The sequence below is a fragment of the Anomalospiza imberbis genome, chromosome 1, assembly GCF_031753505.1.
Source record: "Anomalospiza imberbis isolate Cuckoo-Finch-1a 21T00152 chromosome 1, ASM3175350v1, whole genome shotgun sequence".
Classification (NCBI taxonomy): domain Eukaryota; kingdom Metazoa; phylum Chordata; class Aves; order Passeriformes; family Viduidae; genus Anomalospiza; species Anomalospiza imberbis.
In genome coordinates, this window is record NC_089681.1 from 138218846 (window position 1) to 138229079 (window position 10234).

General features: G+C 36.5%; 1 long non-coding RNA gene across 1 annotated transcript; it reads left to right on the plus strand.

The window, feature by feature from the left end:
* The first annotated feature begins 6875 nt into the window (after nt 1-6875).
* LOC137484283 (uncharacterized) lies at nt 6876-9419 on the plus strand. The gene is made up of 3 exons (XR_011004820.1): nt 6876-7006; nt 7767-7853; nt 9199-9419. It is a non-coding gene; the product is annotated as an uncharacterized lncRNA (long non-coding RNA).
* Nucleotides 9420-10234: the final 815 nt, after the last annotated feature.

A 10234-nucleotide genomic window follows, 5' to 3' on the forward strand; every position in this document is an offset into this window, starting at 1 on the left:
AGCACTTGAGCATATGGAACTTAAGTCCTTGCTTAAAGTAAGCCCTTAACTGCTGTTTGTATCAGTTGCTCATCTGAGGTAAAAAAGTGAAAGCTTAGGAGGCACAGCACTCGGGCCTTTTTATCTCTGACATTTTATTTATCAAAATAAAACTATTTCTGTGCCATTTGTGGGCAACTCAGTGGTAGCGTTGATTTAGGGAGCATCTTAATCATGTTGGCTGGCATCACCAGTCCGTTCATATTTATAAATCTCTTGAAAGCAGTGCTGCAAACTCATGTCAAGGACACCCAACCAAATGTGTACGATAGTTATACTTCAATATACTTCAACAGTCTAACATGTTAATGGATAGACCTTAGAGTGGAGATTTGCATCTGGTAATGAGACAAACTTTCAATTCCTTATCTGAAGAACATCCAGATCTCTGCAGTCAGCAAAACATCTCCAAATCTTACAGCAACAGACTTGATGGAGATAACGATGGTATTTCCCAGAAGGGCAAGAGTGGTCTTTCTCACAGAATTTTGGCACTGCTATTTCTGGCTCTGGACTTAAGAACAGAAAGGGAGGGGAAATTTTAAAAATGTAATTCACTCTTTAAAAAATCCCCTTTGTTTCTGTTTTGGTTCTACAAATAGGCACAGGGAGAGGAAGGGACTCACTCTCCTATGATTTCTATACACCCAAATGTACTTTACCTCAAGATTTTTAGTGAAGAGTTTTCAGGCAAATCTCTTTTCCTGTGCTGCAATTTCTGCTTATCTGAGGATGGGATGCATTCTTAGAAACCTCTCTGTAGCACTGCTATTTTGAGACCTTTCTGTACAGCTCAGGGCTCTGTTATGCCAACTGCACTGCCCTCAGTCAATGCTCCAGTTTGCTTCCCAGCCTCTCTGCTCTCATTTACAGCATATTCACCTTCACATGATGACTCATTTGCTTTCACAGTTGTTAAGAGTCACCTCAGGTTTTGTATGCACAGTTACTGTACATTTTGTACCCTTAAAACCCTCAAAGGATGACCATGGCAAAGCAGGGATTAAAAATTTTTGATGGATGACACCCTTCTTCTTCACAGAAAGCATTTTGTCTATTTTATATTGAGTCAGACAAAATTATATCTCTAAATGTCCCAGACTATGCCCTTTGTTACCATGAATCACACCAGCTACATAAGGCAGGCAGCACAGCACGAAAACAAATCCTCACAACACATCTAAGCAACTCTGCCTGCACTCACCTGGACTCCAAAAGACTATTTAATGTAGTATAGATATAATGTGCAAAAGATAAGTACACATACATACAGTTAATTTGAAATATAAACTAATATGAGCATACTCTATTTTTTAACAGTGGAAAAATTCCTCAGGTTTTTATTTTCATGACTCATTCTGCTTCTTGAAAAAGAGTTGATAAATGAATCCTTTTAGATTACAAAAAAGGATCTTTTATAGCAAATATAGATGCCCACACACTGTCCCTCAAGAAATAAGTATATAATCGGATTAGAAGATATTTCAGATTTGGACAACTCTAATTAAATTACTTCTAACTTTTACTAGCCTCTGTGGATCAATCTCTTCTTGACCTTCACAGTCTGTCAATATAAGCAAAAGCAAAGCAAAAAAAGTCTTTTATTTGAAAAAAAAAAGTGTGCCTTTTTCTTATTAAAAAAAAAGCCTCTAGCTGGCTGGATTTCTTTGGAAATTGACCTCATCATGCATTAACTTTAGCTTTAAAAACCCACACCTACTTTTTCTTCATTGAACTTATTCCATGGTACAATCCCTGTGTAAAGAAATTTCTTGTGCAATCTCGTTTTCTTTTGCATACATCATTTACCATCTTTCAAGGTAAGGAATTTAAATGTATGCTGATACCTTTATCATCTTGACAGTTTAAGGATAAAAGTTCTGTCCAATGTGGTGAAGAAAAGACTTTTTCCCTTAAATGTATAAAGTAGAAGACATTTTCTTTAAATCTCTTAGAAGACTAAATGACACATAATATTTTGCATAACATTTAGGAAATCTTTTTCTTGAGAAGCCCAAAGTATATGTCTTTGAGGTCCTATTCTGATCCTTTGCATTTACATCGTGTAATGGTAATCTGATTGTGCATCTCCTCACTTGCCACAGTAATGAATGAGGACATACTCTGCTGGAATTCTGTCCTTTTGATGTAAATTATGTGCCTCAACAGTAGCCAATTTAAGGGGTCTGGAGGTAGGACTACATATTTAGTTCCTTGGCTCCTGCTGTGACTACATGTGCTTAAATTTTTCAATTTTAGCATTTGTATAGAAACAAAAGTAAATTAAAAGTTTTTTAAAGTTAGCTTTGTTTTATGAATTCAATTTAATTACAGTGATGTCAGTATGCATTAAAGTGAATGTTGCTGCTATGAAACCACACAGCCAGAATCAAAACAATTCCTAGTCAACAATGTACAACCACTATATCAAATTTAATCTTGAAGTAAGCACAAGCCATCTCAATTAGAGATGTGATGTTCTGCCTGTCTCAAGGCTAATTTTTTTCCCACCAATTTTTGTGCAATGTAATGAGTGTATCTGGAAGAAAAATGCAGTCTCATGACTTTATCCTGTGTATAGAAATTATTAATCATAGTCTCCACACTGTTAGTGCTGAGGATTGTGTATTGACCTTGGATGACCCTCGTTCAGAAGGATGACCCATCTTCTAAAGTTGAGAAGTCTCCACTGTGTCACATTTAAGAATGTACAAAATATTATTTTGGACTGATAAAAAAATATTCAAGGTTCTGTCAAGTTTTGAAACTTCACTGAAAATGAAAACTACTTTTTTGATAAAAACCAAAAAGATATTTGTAAATATCTTTCTTTTTTTACTAGTCTGAAAGATGAAGCTTGACTGTAAAAATGAGATTTTCCACTGAAGTTCAAAGTCAGAACATTTATTATTTTTTTTTCCACATTTGTAACTTGTTGGAGAAAAAAATCTTTAGTTGCTAGGAGAAATGTTACTGTCTTTCCTTCACAAAATGAAAAATGGCAAATCAGGCAAACTTGAAGTTTGTCTTTTGCAACAGAGACTTCACAAAGACACATAACTTGGAAAAATAAAATATAAATAAATCATTCCTTCACTTCTGTTGCTCACACTTTTCTTCTTCCCTAAATGCTAGTCTACACTTAGCTGTAGACTAGCTGTCTTCTTTCTCCAGATATTTTTTTTTCTTTTCTAGTCTCTTCTTTCTCACCAGGCAACTGAAAACATCTTTACTTGTTGCCCTGAGGGAATGCAGCCATTTAACATAAAATTACCCAGGGATTCTCCAGATGGAATGCAAGGGACATTTCCTAAAATACCAAGTGAACACTTTCTCTGCTGGTGAGTTGAGAAAAGTCAGTTCCTGATCAGTTCCAAAATTCACTCAGGTACAGTAGAATGGATATTGGGTTCATGAAGCCTCAGATGCCTTCCAAACCACTTACTCTTTAAACTTCTCTCTTCCTTTTTCTCTTAAATGATCACTATTATTGTAAAATCTAACTACACACATACACCATCCTTCTGCTGTCTGCACCATGACTAATGAGGAACAACTCCTCATGAAGCTTCTGTTCTTCCTAATTTTAATCTAAGCAGTGTTAACACAAAAGGAGTTTTTCAGCAGTGACCATAATGACTGTAGAATTAGCTCCCATGGGCCAGTTAGTTGCAGCACATTTGTGCTGGGGTTCTCCTGCAAACTGTCTCTTGGGCAGCCTTGCTAACAAGCCACATAGCAGTCTGGGAATGTCACCAAATGCCTTTTTTCTTTCTTTCAAAGACCCAACTGGTAAAGCATTCTCCATAAAATAATAGTAAACAGTGATGTGGGAGTAGTGGGGAAAATCCGCTATAAAACTTCCATTAGTTAATGAAAGTGGCTGTCACAATCATGTGAAAAGTTCAAGGAGACAATCTTGTTAAACAGCCATTTTGCATAGAGAAATTTATATTGCTATAGACCTTTTCAAATAACTTTGAGGTTTTCCAGAACAATTTATGAATGCTGAGCTTTGAAAGAAGAAAGATCAATTCCACCACAAAGTAAAGCTGGCTAGCAATGGACATTTGGTCCCAGCTCAGACACTCTATGCTCATTTATAACATACTTCTATACAGCTCAGTAGGGATTTTTCTCTGCTGAAGAGCTCCACAAGCTTCAACTTCATTTTGTATTGGAAGTTGTTTTAAAACATCTCTGCAATCACATTAAAAGCTTAAGTATCAACCCAGTGTTCCTAACACTGATGACAAATTACTCTTAAATGAATAGCACCAAAGTTGATGGCCTCACCATCACTGTTTTCATTTGTATCGCCCTCCGAACCTGTCAAATCTGTCCTTGTCTTGAGGCGACCAGTCTTCTGAGGTTAACATTCTTACTTAGGACTCAAATTCTTGACCTACACAGACACAAAAAACTGTAGACTTCAAAGAAGAAGGACAAAAACCAGAGTTTTAATCAATTTTTCCAGCCACTCATCTCCCATGCAGCTAAATTTAACAGTTGCTCCTCAAAAGCATCCAGCCAAACCAGCCCAATTCAATTAACAAAATGTTAACTCAAACACAGGTTCGTTTCAAGTTTTGATTCAGACCGTATTTACCATGTAGGCGGGCATATGTGGCTCTGAAATACAGGGTGAGGGCAACCAGTTGCTCTCATGGCAGTGTTATAATAAACACACCTTAAAGCGAGCCTATGTGTGGCACCTGTTATAGGTGCAGCTTGATTACACTGGTACACATCTGTATCAGTGGGTAACTGCAATGCCTGTCTGCTCTCTAGTCCCCTCCTCTCCCTGCATTCAAGGATGTCTGGTACCTGGCTTTCTGGGGGTCCCTGCTGCACTGTTAGGATTGCTTTCTCCTACATTGGTCCTGCTCACATTTCAAACACCTTCCATTACAGAGTTATATTCAGGTAACTGTGGTCTTTTGATTCAGCTGCCTAAGCCATGCACTCTCAAAGCTGCATTGGCTGGTTATTGCTGTGTGCCTGCTGCTTGGACAGCATTGTGAATGCTTTGGTCTTGCCTCACCAGATACTGACTTTTTGATAATTATTTGCAAATTAAGTTGCTGTAATATGCAAAAGTTTTTGATCAATGTTTTAATGTTATAATGATACCTAGAAGGTTCCCAACCTATATCACTAAAAATGCAGTAAGTGGATGAAATAAGACATGCAGTAGTTTGGATGCTGTAGAACTGCAAAATATATAATCCTATAAAAACATTGCTGTTGTTTCAAATTTTAATGCCCATGTTTTAACATTTTCCTGGATTTATTGAAGGTTCCCTTATTTTTGCTGGAATTCTATTACTGAATAGTTCATTATAGATGTAGGTGTAAGGTTTTTTTCATAATTTCTTCCATCCATTGGCTCAGTTGGAGTAGTTTTAAATGAGCTTAAAGCCAGTGTGTTATTTTCAATTACAACAATGGCAAGTGTGAAAGTTTTATTATGCACTTGAAGCCATCTGACTGAGAGCACAGAGCACCAAACATCTTTGGATAAAGTTTGGTTTTCAATTACAAAGTGTGATCTAACTGCCAAGATACCACATGACAAAGTACATAAAGTGAGTGTTTTTTCCAGACTGAAAAAGATAACTTTTGCATTGAGTGATCCTTCATGGTGATGGATATTTGCTGTTATTCTCCCGAAGCAAGAGAACAAATGTTGGACATTTCTAAAGCTACTTGATTAGTTCCTTGGAAATGAAAGAATCTTTCTACTAAATTAGTACATGCTTGCACGTACAGATTTCTAGTATTTTCATTATCAGTATATCTCCACAGTTAAAGAATTTATGGCCTCTACCATTTCTTAGTATTTCTTAGTATTTCTTAGTATTTCTTAAGACAAACACAAGGCCTTCAACTTACACATATTTATTATAAAATATTCCCAATACAACAGCACAGAAACTGTTTTTGATCACAAATATAATGTTGTAAAGCTTCATGTAATGGTGTGCAGCCTTCTGAAATAGAACTTACTGAAGCTACCTTTTTTTCCATTTTTACTCTTTTTAAATTTTGTAAAATTTTCTTTTGTAATAAGGTTTGCATACCAGATCATCACACAGGCCAGGTAACAATCCAGATAGGTTCATATGCAGTGTATATAACACTTGAAACGAATGAAAAGTAGATGTTGGAAAGAGCATGGGCCTACTTTATAATGTCCTAGAATGTGTAAACTTCTATTTTCCCATATAGGTGCTTTCATAATGTCATTGCCCATCAAAGATAAATGCAAATACATTAGATAAGTGTGAAGTCTATACTATTTAATGCCCCACTCACTACCCACACAATTCTCAATAAAGTACTTAAGCATCTATATTTCCATCACACTCAACTGTTTTTTAAATCCACTGTCTGCATGGATTTAACCCAAAATATGTTCCAGCTGATAACTCAAAATATTGTGTTCAAAGGAATACTTAAGTTGCTTTGTGCAAAATGCAAGTATTTAATTTTAAAATACCTTGCAGTTTTCCATGGATGCTTCAAATATGTAGGCTTCTCTCCATGAATTTCACATATGTCTGAGAATAACAATAAAACACTTACTTCCTCTCTTTATTCCTTTCTATTTCTTTTTGCCATTGCATGCTTTTGTCTGCAGTATCTTTTAGGACCAGGCTAATATTTTCACCCTGTTTGCTGGATACACAGCTGCATCCATTACAATCTTATCCATGATTCTATTCACCTGTGAAATCTCTTAGACAGCCCCCCCCACCCCCTTTAGACATTGATTAGAAAAGGCTACCACTTGAACAATTTTGCATCCCTCCCCCCCACTTGTTAACTTGGTAGGATTTTGACTCTCACATTGTTCTTGTAAAATTTCTTCAGCTCTTCACATAATATCTACAAAATTCTCCAATTTCGTGGTCACATGATTTATTGAGCTTAGTTGTCTCTTCAGCCTGCTTCAATGCTTCATGTATGGCTAGTGTGAAACCCTCTTTATAAATATCCACCAATGTTCTCAGTAACTAAACCCTGGCTCTGGTACCCAATAATTTATTTTCTTGTGTGTATCCATTGATGATTTTAATATGATCTTTATTCTGCAGGGTGAAAAAAATGTACCAACAATTTACCAGCACCTTAAATGAACTATCAAACCTATCAAGTTCCCTTCCTTAATACAGTTTTACCTTTTGGGTTACTTTGCAATTTTGAGTAAGTAAAGCCCAGTTAAAATTTGTTGAGGCTGGTTGATCAATTAAAAATTGATCTTCACTGTTTAGCCCTGGATATTCCTCCAGTGCTCCTACCCAACTTGTACGATATTCCTATTTAAGGATCCTTGTCCTTTTTCGGTTGTTCTAACATGATCACTATCTAATTCTGCTGCAATAGTGACTTGTTAATTTGTCCTTGACTTGGAAATTAATTTGGTGATCACTAGTTTTGTTATCTCTTTTTTTTATGTTTTAATGTTACTAATTTGCATACTCTTGTTAATGAAGAGAGTGTATGATATTCTTGTGGATTTACACTAAGTTCTATGAAATTTGGGTCATATAACATATTTCTATTCAAGTTGTTATTCCTCACTTGCACAGCTGTTGCAATATCTATTTTTTATGCTTATGCTTTTAAGTTGGTATTTTAAAAACTGTTTTCAGACTTTCATATTTCCTGGTAACACAGCATGTGATCATATTTCTCCTCTGATTCTGCTTTTTATCTTCCAGCGCAACTTGAAAGTAGCCTGGGCGTCCCTTAATTTTGGTTTAGTTCTTGCTTCCTCTTACAAGGATTGGTTATTCATTTTTGTTATGGTATGTTCCTTTTTCTAGAAACCTCAGCATTACTGCTTCTCACAGTCCTTTTCTGCTACATTGTCTGCATTCATTTTTTTCTACCTCCTGTTTCTATTCCCAGAGTTCACCTTCTGGTCTTTGATTCTAATTATTTTTTAATCTTCTTTTGTTTAATATTCGCCTTCTTTGTTTTACATTGTTGGTGCTCTTTTATCCTTGTTTTTTGCCTTACTGTCTGTGGTTTTATTTTCAGTGTCTTCTACCTCTGGTTCCTTCTCCTGTACACTGTGATATCCAAATGTCTCATCTTTTGAATGCATTGTAACTGAATTTCTCATTTCATATCCAAGTGTCTCATCTTTTGAACGTATTGTAACTGAATTTCTCATTTCATATCAACACTTAGACATCGAGTACTCATAGTGCATTTTCTAATGACCCATGGAAAACATCCTCTGTTTGTGTATTGGGACCCCATTGTGAGATCCATGATTCTAGCTGAGAATTCATTTTCCCAGTTCCTACAGATGACAAGACAAAGCTTGTAATCATTTCAATCCATGGCTCAATTTTTGCTGTTACAGAACAATTTTTGTATGTTACAGAATCTGGTTCTGATTCCTAATTTCATAGGATGTTTGGATACCTAAAACTCTTAGTACCTAATGGTAAAGGTGAAAAGTCAAATGTTTCAGTAGGGTACTTGGGCTGTGGGACTGAATTCCAGCTAGATCATGCAAGCAAGATAGAGGATGTTTCTGTCCTCATGTCATATTTTCAGTATTGCTTGGTTTCCTAGATTGTCTACATCCTCCACCAATTGCTGCAAGCAGAGTTAAGTCATGCCCCAAGAGGAATTGATCAGATCAGTCATGCATAATCAGGAATAATCAGGCATAAACACAGTTATGTTTATGGCAGTAAGACAGTAATACCCTAGTACTGAACACTGTCATGCCACTACCACAGCATTAAGACAGGAGTTGAGGATAGGGTCTGAGCCATAATCACACACCTGATTCTGCACACCTGATTCTGAAGTACAGCATAAACACAAAAAATTGCTTTTGTTTCTGTTGTATTGATAAATCTTAAGGATACTCTACCTGTGCTACCCTTAAGGTGTCTGTCTGCTGGGTCTCTGGCCCCTTTTTCTTCCTGTACTTCCAAGGTCCTTGCTCCTCAGTTTTGTGGTTCTTTCTGTTGCCTACACTCTTATCCAAGAGCCACTGGTAGTTTTCTCTGTCTGACCATGGTGTTACAAAGCACATATGTATGTGCATATGCAATGCTTCCTTGACTTGTCATTGATATCTAATTCTGGTAATGTTATTATTGCAGATTTGGATTTGGTTCTTTTCAGGTTGTAACACCCAGAAGAGTAAGCAGAGAATATTTACACTAAAAATGAACACTGTGGAACTGTGACAGATGGGCATTAATCTGTCATCAATTACATCGGACACAGAACAGAACAAAGTTAGGAAGCTGTAAAAAAATATGAACCCTATCTTTTTTAAAGGAAAAATGAACTGGACACAGACTGAAACCTCTAATCAGAATAAGTAGACTGTAAATCCTGATTTTTTTAAAGGGAGGATCCTGATGCAGATGTGGAAGCCAGCTCTAAAGAAAAGGCTTTATCCTTGCTCAGACTCCTGCAACACAGGAGAAAAAATCCAGGATCAAAAATTCCCCATGTAACTATGAGACTGTTGGTAGCATTTTCAGAGACCTTTCACGTAACTGCATTTGAGGGCTGAGATAATGGAGGCAGAAAAATTTGATAGTAAAGAGTATGACTGGACTTACCAAAAGAATGTGAGGGGGCAGTTAACCAATAGCATCTGTACCAGTGGTTATGGTAGTGCTGAGATGTCTTTGTGGCCAAAACACCAAACATAAATTAAGAAGCTGGGCTGTAAAGGACTCTCTGTTCTTGCAGATTTTCTCTCACAGGGTTAATGTTTGCACTGTGTGAGTTGGGTGCAACCATAGTTTATTTTACTTTCCTTTTCCTGTCTTATTCATAGTAAATATTGTATTTCTGCAGTGTTTGAGGCCTGTGAATGTCATAATAGAATTGTCTATACATATAGACATATAAAACATATAAAAATATATAAAATCTTCCTATCTACCTATGTGTTTTGAATGATGTTGCGTTTCTATCACTTGCCTAGCAGTTGTTGCTCAGAGAAACACAGTGTGAGTTCTACCCAGCCTAGGATACTTCGCTGTGAAGTCTGGGAGTTGGCCGGTGAATGCACTGTGTCCTGAGCTCAGAGGAGAGCTGAGCTTACAAGGTTATAAAGGGACAAAACTGTATTTTGTCATATGTGTAAAACATATGATTCATACCTGCAATTACCTGGATAGATGCTTGCTCTGATTTATCC